We start from the raw sequence: 14,740 nt of genomic DNA on the forward strand, positions 1-14,740 counted from the left end.
GTTGTTTTGTTGAATACTTTCTCTTTTAGCATAGTGTTGAATGGTAAATCCTTCTTTTCTACTCGGTGGGGTGCAGGGCATTGATGATTTTTGCTAACTGCTTGTATTGGTCTAATGCAAGGAGTTCTGTCCTTGATGTAGGTGAAGAATGTGTGGGCAAATATTAATTTGGAGAAGCACTATCAAGCAAGAAGAAGCGCTGGAGATGGAGTGATGAAGAGCAAGAATGTGAATATAGTTTTTGAAAAAGATGCGTTAAAGAAAAGAGAACATGTTTTAAATGCTAGCAATGAGTGACAAGTTTGGGCGGTTGATTTATAAATAAGGGTGGGCGACACATGTCAATTGTGGTTAATCATTTCATGCATGAATTTTTTTTAATCATTGTGAAAAAGTGAGATTTTCACACCCAAAAATTCTCATTTGATTTTATGTTTGACATGATGCAAAGCTTCCCCGCACCATCTAAAATCCTCATGTTACCTTAGATCATCCTTTTGATGCAAATTTTTTGTCCTGAAAAGCTCAAGTTGCTCATGACGTGAGTATTCTCATTGGTTTTTCATGTTGAATTATATTCATTCTAAGCTTAGTTTCTGAATTCCAAGGTCCATTTGAAATATTTTCATTTGGGCCAACTTTTTAGATACTCAAGGTCGTGAGTATTTACTTGTTTTTCACGTCAATTTTTTTTTCAGTGTGCTGGGATCTTATTGACTCATTGGGTATGCATTTCTTGCTTAAGGAAGGAACTTTTTTGGGTGTGAAAAATGCGAGTCACTTATGGCCGTGAGTATATATTAGTTTTTCACATCCACTGCCTTGCATTATATCATGTCCATGAATTCATTGATTTATTCCCTTGACCTTACAATAGCTTTGGCTTTTGTATTATTCTACCTAGGGCCACCTTAGGGGTGGTAGAGCTTGACTTAGTCATCTACTTTCCTTTTCTCAAAGTTTTTTGAGCTTTGAGTTCCTTCACCTTTCCGTTAGTGGCATTCTTTTCTCATCTAGTTGTAGAAGGATATTATTGCTGGAGAATTTCTAGTTCTCTCCTTGACTTGTACATTTCCTCTTCCAATCACCACTGGATGAAACTAGTTGTGGGATCAATGATGGGAATTATGGCCAATTCTTCTTCTTCTTTGCACTTATCATTCATAGATGTTGCTCATTTTTTGGTGGGGGTCCTACAAAGACCATGTCTATGGGAGGCTGCAGGTATTATGTGACATTTATTATGACCACACAAGGAAAGTGTGGGTATACTTCATGAAGGAGAAGGGTGAGGTGTTCACTCACTTTTAGAATTTCAGAGTTATGGTTGAAAAGCAAACAGGGAAATATGTAAAATGCCTAAGGTCAGATGGAGAGGAAGAGTACTTCTCCAATGAGTTCTCTAAATTTTTGAAGAAAAATGATATTCGGAGATAGTTTACATGCAGATACACTCCGCAGCAAAATGGAGTTGCTGAGCGGAAAAACAGGCACATTGCTGAGATTGCGTGAGCATTGATGGAAGAGAAGAATATGCCACATAGCTATTAGGCTGAGGCTATTTCTACAGCAGTTTACATCATGAAGAAGACCCCAATTGCAGCTGTAAGATTTCTCCCCAGCCTCTCAAGATGTCCAGCATCTTCCCCTGTAATCAATTCCCTCTTCAGAAATATAAAAGATCTTGTTTCTACCTGTTTTGGCCTAGAGAGAGAAAATATTCTAGAGAGAGAATATTCAGATTTTGAATATTTTTGGATAGAAAAATATCTCTTCTTATTAAAATAAGTTCCCTCTAAACAGAAGTTCAAAAAGATTTTCAGAAGGTGCATTAGAAATTAAGTAGAATTTATTTAAGAGGCCTTATCCTAGGGGTCCAGATTTTCGAAAAATTTCAAATTAAGGTTTTGAAGGGCCAATCAAATTCATCCAAATGTATGAAGAAGATAAATAGAAGAAATAAAGAAAGTCACCCCCAAAAAAATGAGTAAATACTCACATAAGATGAAGAGTGGACTAAGGACCAAAGGAAAAGCTTTAAAAAATGGATTTTTGACACCTCATAATGGGGATTCCCCCCTCATGAATGAGGCACCTACTTCACATGTGCAATTGAGTTTTAAATCTTCAAAAATTGAGATATTTCATCTCTCCTCTCTCCTAATTCAAGTCTAGTTCCAAAAAGTTAGCTCAACTAACCTAAAAATGGTCAAAAATTGACCAAACTGATTTGGAAAATTCTAGAATCAGTTTGTTTGGTTAGGAGCTCAATTTTTCCTAAAATAGAAGCATCCTCCTTTGTTGAAAAATAATAGTGTTTATGCACTGTTACTCTACTCCTCCCAAGCCAAGAATTGTGAATTTATTAATAATTCACTAGTTTTTTGACATTTCCCTCTTCCAAATATTGGTGGCCTCTCTTGTTACAAACAAGAGTAGAACCCTCAAACCATCAAGCCAAAGGAAAGCTCCAAGAAATTATGTAAGTAGAGATCTTGTAATTTTCTTTAGTGATTTTTATGCTTTCCTAATTCTTATGATTGTTTGAAGTGATAAATGGATGCTATGCCTTGATCGAAAGGCTTTTCCCCTCTCTCTTCTTAGAATCAACCCTTCTTTATCCTAGTTAAGTGATAATTGTTGGAATTAAACTTTTTATAATGTTTTCTCTTTTATAAGTGAATTTTGATTAGTCTAGATTACTTTAAATCAATTAGAGTTAATTTTTAAGACAAATTAAGTAGAAAATTTTAAAAAATGGTCAGCCATACAAAGGAGGTTATGGCGAATTTTTTTGGAAATAAGTATTATCTTTTATTATGCTAAAAGAGTATTCCCTATCATTTCTATACTCTAAAAGTGTCTTTTTCATGCATAGAAGATGCATGAAAAAGAGTATTCCCTATCATTTCTATACTCTAAAAGTGTCTTTTTCATGCATAGAAGATGCATATTGATTATTATTATTTTGTATGCATAAAAGAATAATCGAGCTCAAGGGGGAGTGTTGAGATATCGAGCTCATCTAGTGAGGCGGTGGACACTAATGACCCACGTGGGGGATAGGCCCCACACTTACACCACTGGCATGGTTGGTGAGATCATGGTGGGTTATATGCGGCCAGTGGGATGACATGCTGTGTGATAGCCATTTTGGAGAATGGCATAGTTATAGCGCCAGCTCATTTAGTTGGGTTCACACTATAGAAAAAACCCTAGTATGTATTTGGTTGAGTACCTTTCATATTGTGTGTACTCTTATCTTTGTATATGGTGTGTTGAGTGTTGAGTGAAGAAGAAGAAGATTTTCAGCCTCTCACCTTGTGTGTTCTTTATTAGGGTTTTGTGAGTGTGTGTGTGCTTGCAAGAGCTCAAGCTCTCTTCTCCCCTACATCTTGTCATCCATGTCATCAAGCATTTATCTGGACATCTCGACTCTGATCAATGGGTGGACCAAGTCAACGATGTAAGGCAATCTTGTCCATACAAAGCTTTGAAAAGACTCATCCCAATGCTTTGATGATAAGAAGCATTGTAAGCAAATTCGACTAGATGCAAATGGCTTAACCACTTCTTGGGTTCTCTATCGCAACATGACCGAAAGATATCTTCTATTACCTGGTTCACTCTTTCAGTGTGGCCATCTATTTTGAGGTGATAGGCTGTGCTGAGATCCAAGAAAGTTCTTACTGCTTTAAAGAATGCAGTCCAAAATTTCGATGTGAAGTTGGGATCTCTGTCACTTACTATCCTCCTGGGTAAGCCATGTAATCGGAAGATCTCTTTAAGGAAAACTCTGGCAACATCCACTGCAGTGTATGTTTCTTTTACTAGAATTAGATGGGCAACTTTGGTTAGCCTATCAACTACCACAAAAATGGAGTTGTAACCTGATTGCATTGAAGGTATTCCAGTGACAAAGTCCATATTGATACATTCCCACTTCATCTGTGGAATGTCTAGAGGCTACAGTTTCCCTGGCATCTTGACTCTCTCTGCCTTGACTCTCTGACACATTAAGCATTTTCGCACATGATCAAGTACATCCTTTTTGAGTTTTGGCCAGAAGAAGCTTTTCTTCACAGACATATAGGTTTTTATAAACCCTGGATGTCAATCTATCAGGCTATCATGGGCTTCTCTCAGAATTCTTCCCTTTATTCCCTCATCATTGGGAATACATAGCCGCCGATTATTATAATACATGCATCCTTCATCTAATTTGTACCCAAGAACTTGACTCATTTCCTGAGGAGTCTTGCTTTCTTGCATCAGAAGGGTAGCAATAGGGGCAAAGAATTTGTCCTGTATGATTTTCTCCTTTGCTTCACTGATCAATGGATTTGACACCACGGTAATTGAGCAAGGAGGCTTTTCTGCTGAGCGCATCTACCACCACATTTTCTTTCCCTGGCCAATACTTGATTTCAAAATCGAATTCCTACAGGGTCTGCATCCATCTCCTTTGACGCATGTTGAGATCCCTTTGGGTGAAGATCCACTTCAGACTTTGATGATTTGTCATCATCAAGGTGAACCTTTATCCCAAGAGATAATGTCTCCACAACTTCAGAGCATAAACTATTAAGAGTAACTCTAAGTCATGTGGACGGCATAATTTCTCTCATGTGTTCTGAGTTTTCTGGATTCATAGGCCACTGCATGACCTTCCTGCATAAGCGCACCACCTAAGGCAAACCCACTGGCATCAGTAAAACTACCTCAAAGGGCTTGGTAAAATCTGGCAATTTAAGGACAGGGTTGGTTACTAAGGCTGTCTTCAGTTTATCAAAGGCACTCTGACACATTGCAATCTACTGAAAAAGTGTACTCTTCTTGAGAAGGTTAGTTAAAGGGGATGCTATCTGAGCATACCTAGGTATAAAGATCCTATACCATCCGGTCAATCCTAGGAATGCTCTCACTTCTTTTACCGTCTTGGGTTCCGGCCATTCTACGACTGCTTGGATCTTTACAGGGTCAAGAGAAATCCCATCCTTTGACACTATGAATCCCAAGTATTCCACCTAGTCAACAGAGAAAGAATACTTGCTCTTCTTTGCAAAGAGTTGGTATTTCCTTAGGATTTCCAGCACCTTGCGCACATAATCTTCATGATCTGCAGCATTCTTAGAGTATACCAAGATATCATCAAAGAAGACAAGAGCAAAATCATCCAAGTATTCTCTGAGAATATCCTACATAAGACGATTAAATGTCGCTGGGGCATTTGTAAGATTCCTCCCCAGACTCTCAAGATGTCCAACATCTTCCCCTGTAATCAAATCCCTCTTCAGAAATATAAAAGATCTTGTTTCTACCAGTTTTGGCCTAGAGAGAGAAAATCTTCTGGAGAGTGGTAATTCAGTTTTTAAATATTTTTGGATAGAGAAATATCTCATCTTATTAAAATAAGTTCCCCTAAAACATAAGTTCAAAAGATTTTCATAAGGTGCATTAGAAATTAAGTATAATCTGTTCAAGAGGCATTATCCTGGGGGTCAAGATTTTTTTAAAATTTTAAATTAAGGTTCCTATGGACCAATACGATTCATCCAAATGTAGGAAGGAGATAAATAGAAGAATAAAAGGAAAATCTCCCAAAAATGAGTAAATACTCACATAAGATGAAGAGTTGACTAAGGACAAGGTTAATAGTTAAAAAAGAGAGATATGTAGATGAAATGATGCATTTTTGACACCTCAGTATGGGGGAATTCCCCTCATGAAGGAGGCGCCTATTTCACATGCTTGAATGAGTTTTAAACTCCCAAATAATGAGATATTTTTATCACTCCTCTCTCCTGTTTCAACTAGATCCAAAAAGTGGACTAAACTGACCCATTTTATGCATACTTTTATGCATAGAAATCAATAATGATAAAAGTAACACTTTTATAATTAAAAAAATATTCTTTTATGCATACTTTTATGCATGGAAATCAATATGATAAAAGTAACGTTTTTATAATAAAAATTTATTCTTTTATGCATACTTTTATGCATAGAAATCAATAATGATAAAAGTAACACTTTTATAATTAAAAAATATTCTTTTATGCATACTTTTATGCATAGAAATCAATAATGATAAAAGTAACACTTTTATAATTAAAAAAAATATTCTTTTATGCATAGAAATCAATAATGATAAAAGTAACACTTTTATAATTAAAAAAATATTCTTTTATGCATAGAAATCAATAATGATAAAAGTAACGCTTTTATAATAAAAAAATATTCTTTTATGCATACTTTTATGTATAAAAATCAATATGAGGAAAGTAACTCTTTTGTAATAAAAACATATATACTTTTATGCATAAAAATCCATAATAAAGAAAGTAACATTTTCATAATTAAAAAATTTATCAATAAGTATCTTTCATAGAATTTAATTCTATTGAAAACCATTCTTTTATAAAAATTAATCAATATGCATCTTTCTATGCATGAATGAAAATGACACTTTTAGAATACTTTAACGATGGGGATTACTCTTTTTGATTAATAAAAGATGAAATTTATTTCACAAATTTTTAAAAAATTTCGCTATAACCTCCTTTGTATGGCTGACCATTTTTTAGTTTTTAACTCACTAAAATTAATTAGAAGTTCACCAAGAGTATTTAAATCATTCTAAAGTAAACATTTTCTACTTATTTAAGAGAAACATTATGAAAAACTTGATTTTATCCATTAATCATTCATCTAGGATAAAGAATGGTTGGATTTACTAAAGAAGAGAGGGGAATGTCTTTTTTTAATGAGGCATAACATCATTTTCATTATAGAGAAGACAAAATCATAAAAACCATAAAATGAATGGAAAAGAGAAGAATCTCCAAGTTACAAAGGAATTTGAGAGCTTTCCTTTGGCTTGATGGTTTGAGGGTTCTACTCTTGTTTGGAAACAAGAGTGGCCACCAGTCTTTAGAAGAGGGAAGGTCAAAAACTAATGAATTATGAGTAGAATTCATAATTTTTTGGCACTTGGGAGAGGCAGGATAACAGTGTAAAACACTATTGAGTTTCAACAAAGGGGAAGGCTTCTATTGATAGAAAAAATTGAGCTTCTAACCAAGCCAACTGATTCTAGAATTTTCCAAATCAGTTTGGTCAATTTTTGACCACTGATTTCTATGCATAAAAGTATGCATAAAAGAATATTTTTTATTATAAAAGTGTTACTTTTATCATAAATGATTTTTATGCATAAACATATGCATAAAAGATATTTTTATATTAAAAGTGTGATTTTTATCATAAATGATTTTTATGCATAAACATATGCATAAAAGATATTTTTTTATATTAAAAGTGTGATTTTTATCATAAATGATTTTTATGCATAAACATATGCATAAAAGATATTTTTTTATATTAAAAGTGTGATTTTCATCATAAATGATTTTTAAGCATAAACATATGCATAAAACAAATTCTTTTATATTAAAAGAGTGATTTTCATCATAAATGATTTATATGCATAAACATATGCATAAAAGAAATTCTTTCATGATAAGAGTGATTTTCAAACATAAATGATTTTTATGATGATAAAAGTGTGACTTTCATCATAATAAGATTTTATGCATAACTAGATGCATATAGAATCTTTATAATTAAATAAGGATTCTCCTTAATCCTCTGTTTAATTTTTGTAAAAATTGGAAAAATGAATAAGTAGATAATATGTGAGAAGAAATGCTACCGTTTCATATTCACTAAGATGTAATGAGAAAATTCAACTAAACTATTGAAGTTGGAGATCGAGATAAATGATTATTTTATTCCTCATAAGAAATTCATGTTTTAGAAATCTGTAAGCAAATATTCGTCGAACAAAATTTAGAAAAAGAGAAATTGAAATAGTACCTTTCGAGAAAGATAGTTTAGGAAAAACCTTTCCAGATCCAAACTCTGATTCAGACTATTGACCAAGGCCTAATTCTTTCGTCAATAGTTTAGGAGTGTGTGCGTATTTGTTTTCTAAAGCTAAAGTTAAGAAAGGCATTTCAATTATGGGTGGGTGAGTACTTGTTTGGATCTACCGATTCCAGGGTGGTGGCTAACCCATGGGCCGAATGGGCTGAAATCAATGGAGTTTTAATAATCAAATTGAAAAATCTTAGGATTACACTAGGATTCGAGTAACTAGTTAATTCCCTGATAAATTTCTCAATTGAGTGGATCAACGGCTGTGCTGCCTGATCTTGATTAGGAAAAAAGTGTTGAAATTACTCAAATAATCAAATTATATCAGCGATAGTTACCTTCTATCTGGTTTATTCAGGTGAAGGATAGTTTAGAATTGATCTCGTTAGAAAAAAATTCATTAAGAAAATTCAAAAAGGTGGAATCATCCCCGCTTTTCGGGCATGGGAAATTTTCCCGGTTTCAGTTTTCGGAGAGACCACCAGCCTAGTCTCGTGCCCGGACATTCGTGGGCGAGGCCCCGGGTGAGAAACCCTGCCCCGCGCATGAGGGGGCTGCTTCCACTGTCAGCTCTACTGGGAGTCCGCGGTGCGCGGAGGGGGCAGAGGGATCTCACATCATTAGTCAATCCAAATGGCATGACTGTGAACTCATAATGCCCATAGCGAGTATTGAATCGTGTCTTCGGGATGTCCTGTTCCTTGATTCTAATTTGGTAGTACCCGGATTTGAGATCTATCTTTGTGAACATTTGGGTCCCACTTAACCGATCTAGAAATTCATCAATCCTAGGAGTAGGATACTTATTCTTAATTGTTGTTAATTGATTCAATCCTGTGTAGTCAATACAGAGTCTTAATGTTACATCTTTCTTCTTTTGAAAGAGAACGGGTGTACCCCAAGGTGAGACACTAGGTCTAACGAATCCCTGCTACTCTAACAGTTGTCTTAACTGCTCCTTAAGAAGTTCTATGGCTTTAGGGACTGGCATTTTGTATGCATGCTGGGCCACTGGGGGTTAACTTGATCTCATGATCTACTTTGCGAGACGGAGGCATCTCAGTCAACTCTTCAGGAAACACATCTGCATACTCACTTAACCACTCTGGTTCTTTAGCCTTGCATTTTATGTCTACTGGATTCATCTTAACAACATAAATAGCTTGCCTCTTTCTGAGCCCTTTTTATAATTTGGAAGCCTTGACTAATTGTAGCACTGGGGATCCGGAAATTCCAGTTCCTTGAACTTTATTCCCGTGAAGGTCAAGGAAAGAGATGGTTCCTTTGTGACAATGAATGTCAGTGTGATTCTTTTGGAGACAATCCATTCTAAGGATTCCATCATAGACTCCCAAGAGTAGGACTTTGAACTGGCACTCTGTTACATTCCCATCTAGACTAAACTAAATAAGGTCTGTCTCAAGGTGTGTGAAAAGAATCTTTCCACTGGCCAATTCCACTTGCATAGGTTTTCCTAATTTTTGATTTAGGACTAATTTACGCAGACATCCTGGGAAAATAAAAGAATGAGTGCTGCTTGAATCAATCAAAAGCTTGAATTGCTTACCCTGGTACCCTACTAGAGTCTGGAGCACTAAGAATTGATGGTTATTCCCCTAGTGCTCAATTGCTAGATCTGTCCTTTTTCTACCTCCACTTCATCAGCTATAGTCACAGCTCTGGCTGCTGCAGTCTAAGGTGGAACTCTCTCTCTTTGGTTATTCCAATTTTGGGAGGGAGTTCGGAGACTGCTTTGCATGGAGGCTGTAGGCTGAGCTGGCACTCTTCTGGGGTTGCCCTGATTTTGGCGCGGGGTGTGAGACCCCTCATCCCCCTCCGCGCATCGGATTCCCGATTGCTAGCAGTGGAAGTAGCTTCCTCTTGTGCGGGGTAGGATTTCCCACTCGGGGCCTCGCCCTCGAATGTCCGAACACAAGACTAATCTGGTGGTCATTCCGAAACCAAAATCGAAACCGGGAAAATTTTCCTTGCCCGAAAAACGGGGACAATTCTACCTTTTTTATTTTCTTAATAATAACAAATTTTCTAACGAGTTCAAGAGATTAAACTATCCTTCACCTGATTGAACCAGATAGAAAGAAAACTATCACTGACTTAATTTGAAGAAATCAACGCTTTTTCCTAACCCAAATCAGGCACAACTGTTGATCTAATCATCTGAGGAAATCAACACTTTTTTCCTAACCGAAATCAGGCACAGTCGTTGATCTACTCATTTGAGAAATTCTTCAGGGTTTTATTTAACTACTTGAATTCTAAGCGTAATCCTATTATTTCAATTTAATTATTAAAACTCCACTGATTCCAGCCTCCGGCCCATGGGTTAGCCACCACCCAACCACTGGAATCAGTAGAACCAGACAATTACTCACCCACCCATAACCTTGATCCACATATCAATTCGAAGGGTCTCAAACTTAGTTTCAGATTTGGTGGGAGCTTTGAGTATTTTTCTAAACTGGTCACACCTTCTTTCCTCGAAACTGACCAAAGAGTTTGGTCTTAGTCATAGTCTGATTCAAGAAATAAGATTTTTCGTGAACTATCTTTCTCGAAAAGGTTTGATAATTCCGTTATACTGAATTATGAGTTACTATTTTACTATTTTCGTGAACTATCTTTCTCGAAAAGGTTTGATAATTCAGTTACTATTTTACTGAATTTCTTTCTTTGAATATTCACTTAACTAATTTCTAAATTAGTTATGAATTCCAATGAGGAATAAATTAATCATTTATCTGAATAGTTTGATCTCGATAGATTTCGTGAATTTTCTTTTTACAAACCGTGTGAATATAAGACGATAGAAATTTCTCTCTTAGAGTATTTAATTATTCATTTATCAAATACTCATAGAATTTAAACATAGAATTTAAGAGGATTCTAATTTTGATATAAGAATTCTTTATGCATCTATTTATGCATAAAAATCAACTTCAATAGGAATAACACTTTTATGAAAAAAAAACCTTTTATGCAACTATTTATGCATAAAATCAAATTTAATAAGAATAACACTTTTAAAATAAAAATAATTTTTTTATACATCTATTTATACATAAAAATCAATTTTTATAAGAATAACACTTTGATAATAAAAACAATATTCTTTATGCATCTTTCTATGCAAAAAAATCAAGTTTAATGAGAATAACACTTTTGTAATAAAAAAATATCCTTTATGCATCTTTCTATGCATAAAAATCAAGTTTAATGAGAATAACACTTTTGTAATAAAAGAAAATCCTTTATGCATCTTTCTATGCATAAAAATCAAATTTATTGAGAACAACACTTTTGTAATAAAAATTTTCCTTTATGATAAAAAAATTTTCTTTATGCATCTTTCTTTGCATAAAAACCAATTTTAATAAGAATAATACTTTTATAATAAAAATAATTCCTTTATGCATAAAAATTAATTTTAATAAGAATAAAACTTTTATAATAAAAAAAATTTCCTTTATGCATCTTTCTATGCATAAAAATAAATTTTATAAGAATAAAACTTTTATAATAAAAAAAATTCCTTTATGCATCTTTTTATGCATAAAAATCAATTTTAATAAGAATAACACTTTTATAATTAAAAAAGTTCCTTTATGCATCTTTCTATGCATAAAAATTAAATTTAATGACAATAACACTTTTGTAATTAAAAAAATTCCTTTATGCATCTTTCTATGCATAAAATCAAATTTAATGACAATAACACTATTAAAATAAAAAATTTTCATTTCTATGCATAGAAATTAAGTTTAATGAGAATAACACTTTTGTAATTTAAAAAAATCCTTTATGCATCCTTCTATGCATAAAAATGAAATTTAATGAGAATAACACTTTTAGAATAAAAAATTTCCGTTATGCATCTTTCTATGCATAGAAATCAATTTTAATAATTAATATCAGTGATATCCATGCATATTCATAGGTGAATATGTACATGGAGTAATTAGAATATTTCTTTTAGATGCATAAATGGTGGGAATTACTCTTTTGGAATAACATAAAAAAACAACTTTCTTTTCCAACAAAATTCTAGAAAATTTTACCATAACCTCCTTTGTATGGCTGATTATTTCTCAATTTTATCATTCTTTATTTAACTTAAATTAACCCAAATTAGATTCATAGAACTCTAATCTACACAATTTTCTAAATTCAAGAGAGTAAACAATAAGAAGAGTTTAATTAATCCCTTAGTTAATCTTTCTAGGATTAAGAAAGGCTGGAATGTAAAGAAGAGAAGGGGGTGGCCTTTTCATCAAAGAATAGCATTTGAATTTAATTCAATCAAATACAAAACCTAAAAATTAAGAAAACCATACATTTAAATCTGTAAATAAGTAAGAAAATTAGCTTACATGAAGCTTGTAAGCTCTCCTTTGGCTTGAGGGATTGAGGTTTCTACTCTTGTTTGAAGCAAGAGTGGCCACCAATTCACTTTGGCGAGGATTAGGCCAAAAATAATTGAATTATTAAGAAATTCAATGTAGATGGCTCAGGACACAGGAGTAGAGTAACAGTGCATAAACACCATTAAGCTTTTACAAAGGGGGAGGCTTCTATTTATAGGAAAAAGTGAGTCTCTAACCAAGCAAACTGATTCTAGAATTTTCCAGATCAGTTGGTCAATTTTTGACCATTTTTGGGTCAGTTCAGCTTACTTTTTGGATCTAGTTTTGAAATAGGAGAGATGAAATATCTCATTTTATTGATTATAAATTGGGGGTAATGATGAGAAAAAAGGCGCCTACTTCATGAGGGGAGATCCCCATTCTGAGGTGTCAAATTCAGTTTTTTAATTGTTTTCTTTGGTCCTTAGTCCACTCTTCATCTTACGTGAGCATTTACTCATTTTTGGTGGGTTTTTCTTTTATTTTTCAATTTATCTCCTCCTCCCTACATTTGAATTAATCTTATTGGTCCATAAGAACCTTAATCCAAAGTTTTAGAAAATTTGGACCCTTAGGCTAATGTCTTTTGTGCACATTATAATTTATTCCTAATGCACCTTAGGATATTTTTTCATCCAAAGATTATTTTGGTCGAGACGGTTTGTCTCGCAATGGTTCCTCCGTGCGACCTTGACCGTTTCCACAATTTTCAATCTTGCGAGAGTCATCTTGCTCCTCTCATTAACCAGTTACATCAAAATACTCTTCCATTGCCTCGATCCATTTTTCCACTACTTCTCCTAACTGTTCCCCTTCACCCTTGAAGCGACCAGGTTGTTGGGATCACTACAGGGCTTTACGAATGTCTGGATCTAACTCTTCATCATCGGTAAGAGGATCCGACTGCCTAGCATGGGCCGTGCGCCTCATGATTCTGACAAAACGATATTTTTGTTAACTTAACTTTGTCATCAGACTTATGACCATTTTATTTTTTTTGAGATTTCTTAAACAATAAATATTCCATCATAATTCTTGAAAACAAGATTCACTCTGATAATTTTATTAACCAATATTCACAATCACGAAAACAATTTGGAATCTATTGCAAAACATCATTTATTATATATATATATAGAGTTTTTAATATATATATATAGAGCGTCTCGGCTCCAAAAGTCACTGCCTCAATTACGTACGTATAAAAAGGCGATACTGCGATGGAGACATGCTATGATATACACGATTCACTGATAATGGTGCTGTAATTCTTCTCCTAGGAATAAAGTGGCTAAGAAGTCTAAAAATACGGCAAGAATTTCTAAAATTTTGGGATGAATGATTATAGAGTTGGACATAATGAATAACTCCTAGCCTTATCAAGATTATGGCTAGCGAGATATTCTCTTTGAGTCTCTATCGTTGATTGGTATTAACGACTTTGCCCTCTAGAGAACCACATATGCTGACGTCGTTCTATTGGATCAGGGAAGTATAGATCCTCAAAGTGACGAGCAAGTCTCACTCTTCTTTTCTCGGGTTGTAGCGGAGTTGATGAGATTTTCGAAGGCAAAGGTGATCATATCCTCACTCTGGGAGAGTCCAGGAATGCTAGACAGATTTGGGGTATCCATCTAAAAATCCAATTCAATTTATGAGTTTTCAATTTATGAAGTTTATTTCAAACATAATCTTAACAAGTGAAAACATTGTATCCCATATTTACTTTAGAATTTTAGGCAATTTTTGCTGCTGTTTTGTAAGTTTACAACAGCGCTCTGATACCAGCTGTGAGACCCCTCAGCCCCCTCCACGTGGTGGATTCCCGGTTGCTAGCAGCGGAAATAGCTTCCTCTTGCGCGGGGCACGAATTCCCACTAAGGGCCTCGCTCTCGAATGTCCGGACATGAGACTAATTTGGTGGTCATTTCGAAACCAAAATCGAAATCGGGAAAATTTTCCTTGCCCAAAAAACGGTGACGATTCCACCTTTTTGATTACGAATTTTCTAACGAATTCAAGAGATTAAACTATCCTTCACTTGATTGAACCAGATAGAAGGAAAACTATCACGTACTTAATTTGAAGAAATCAACGCTTTTTCCTAACCCAAATTAGGCACAGCTGTTGATCTAATCATCTAAGAAAATCAACGCTTTTTTCCTACTGAAATCAGGCACAGCCGTTGATCTACTCATTTGAGAAATTCTTCAGGGTTTTATTTAATTACTCGAATTCTAAGCGTTATCCTATTATTTCAACTAAATTATTAAAACTCCACTGATTCCAACTTAACCCCATCCGGCCCATGGGTTAGCCACCAACCAACCACTTGAATTGGTAGAACCAGACAATTACTCACCCATCCATAATTGAATGCC

The sequence above is a fragment of the Cibotium barometz genome, chromosome 23 (assembly GCF_041138505.1).
Source record: "Cibotium barometz isolate CiBa-2024 chromosome 23, ASM4113850v1, whole genome shotgun sequence".
Lineage (NCBI taxonomy): Eukaryota > Viridiplantae > Streptophyta > Polypodiopsida > Cyatheales > Cibotiaceae > Cibotium > Cibotium barometz.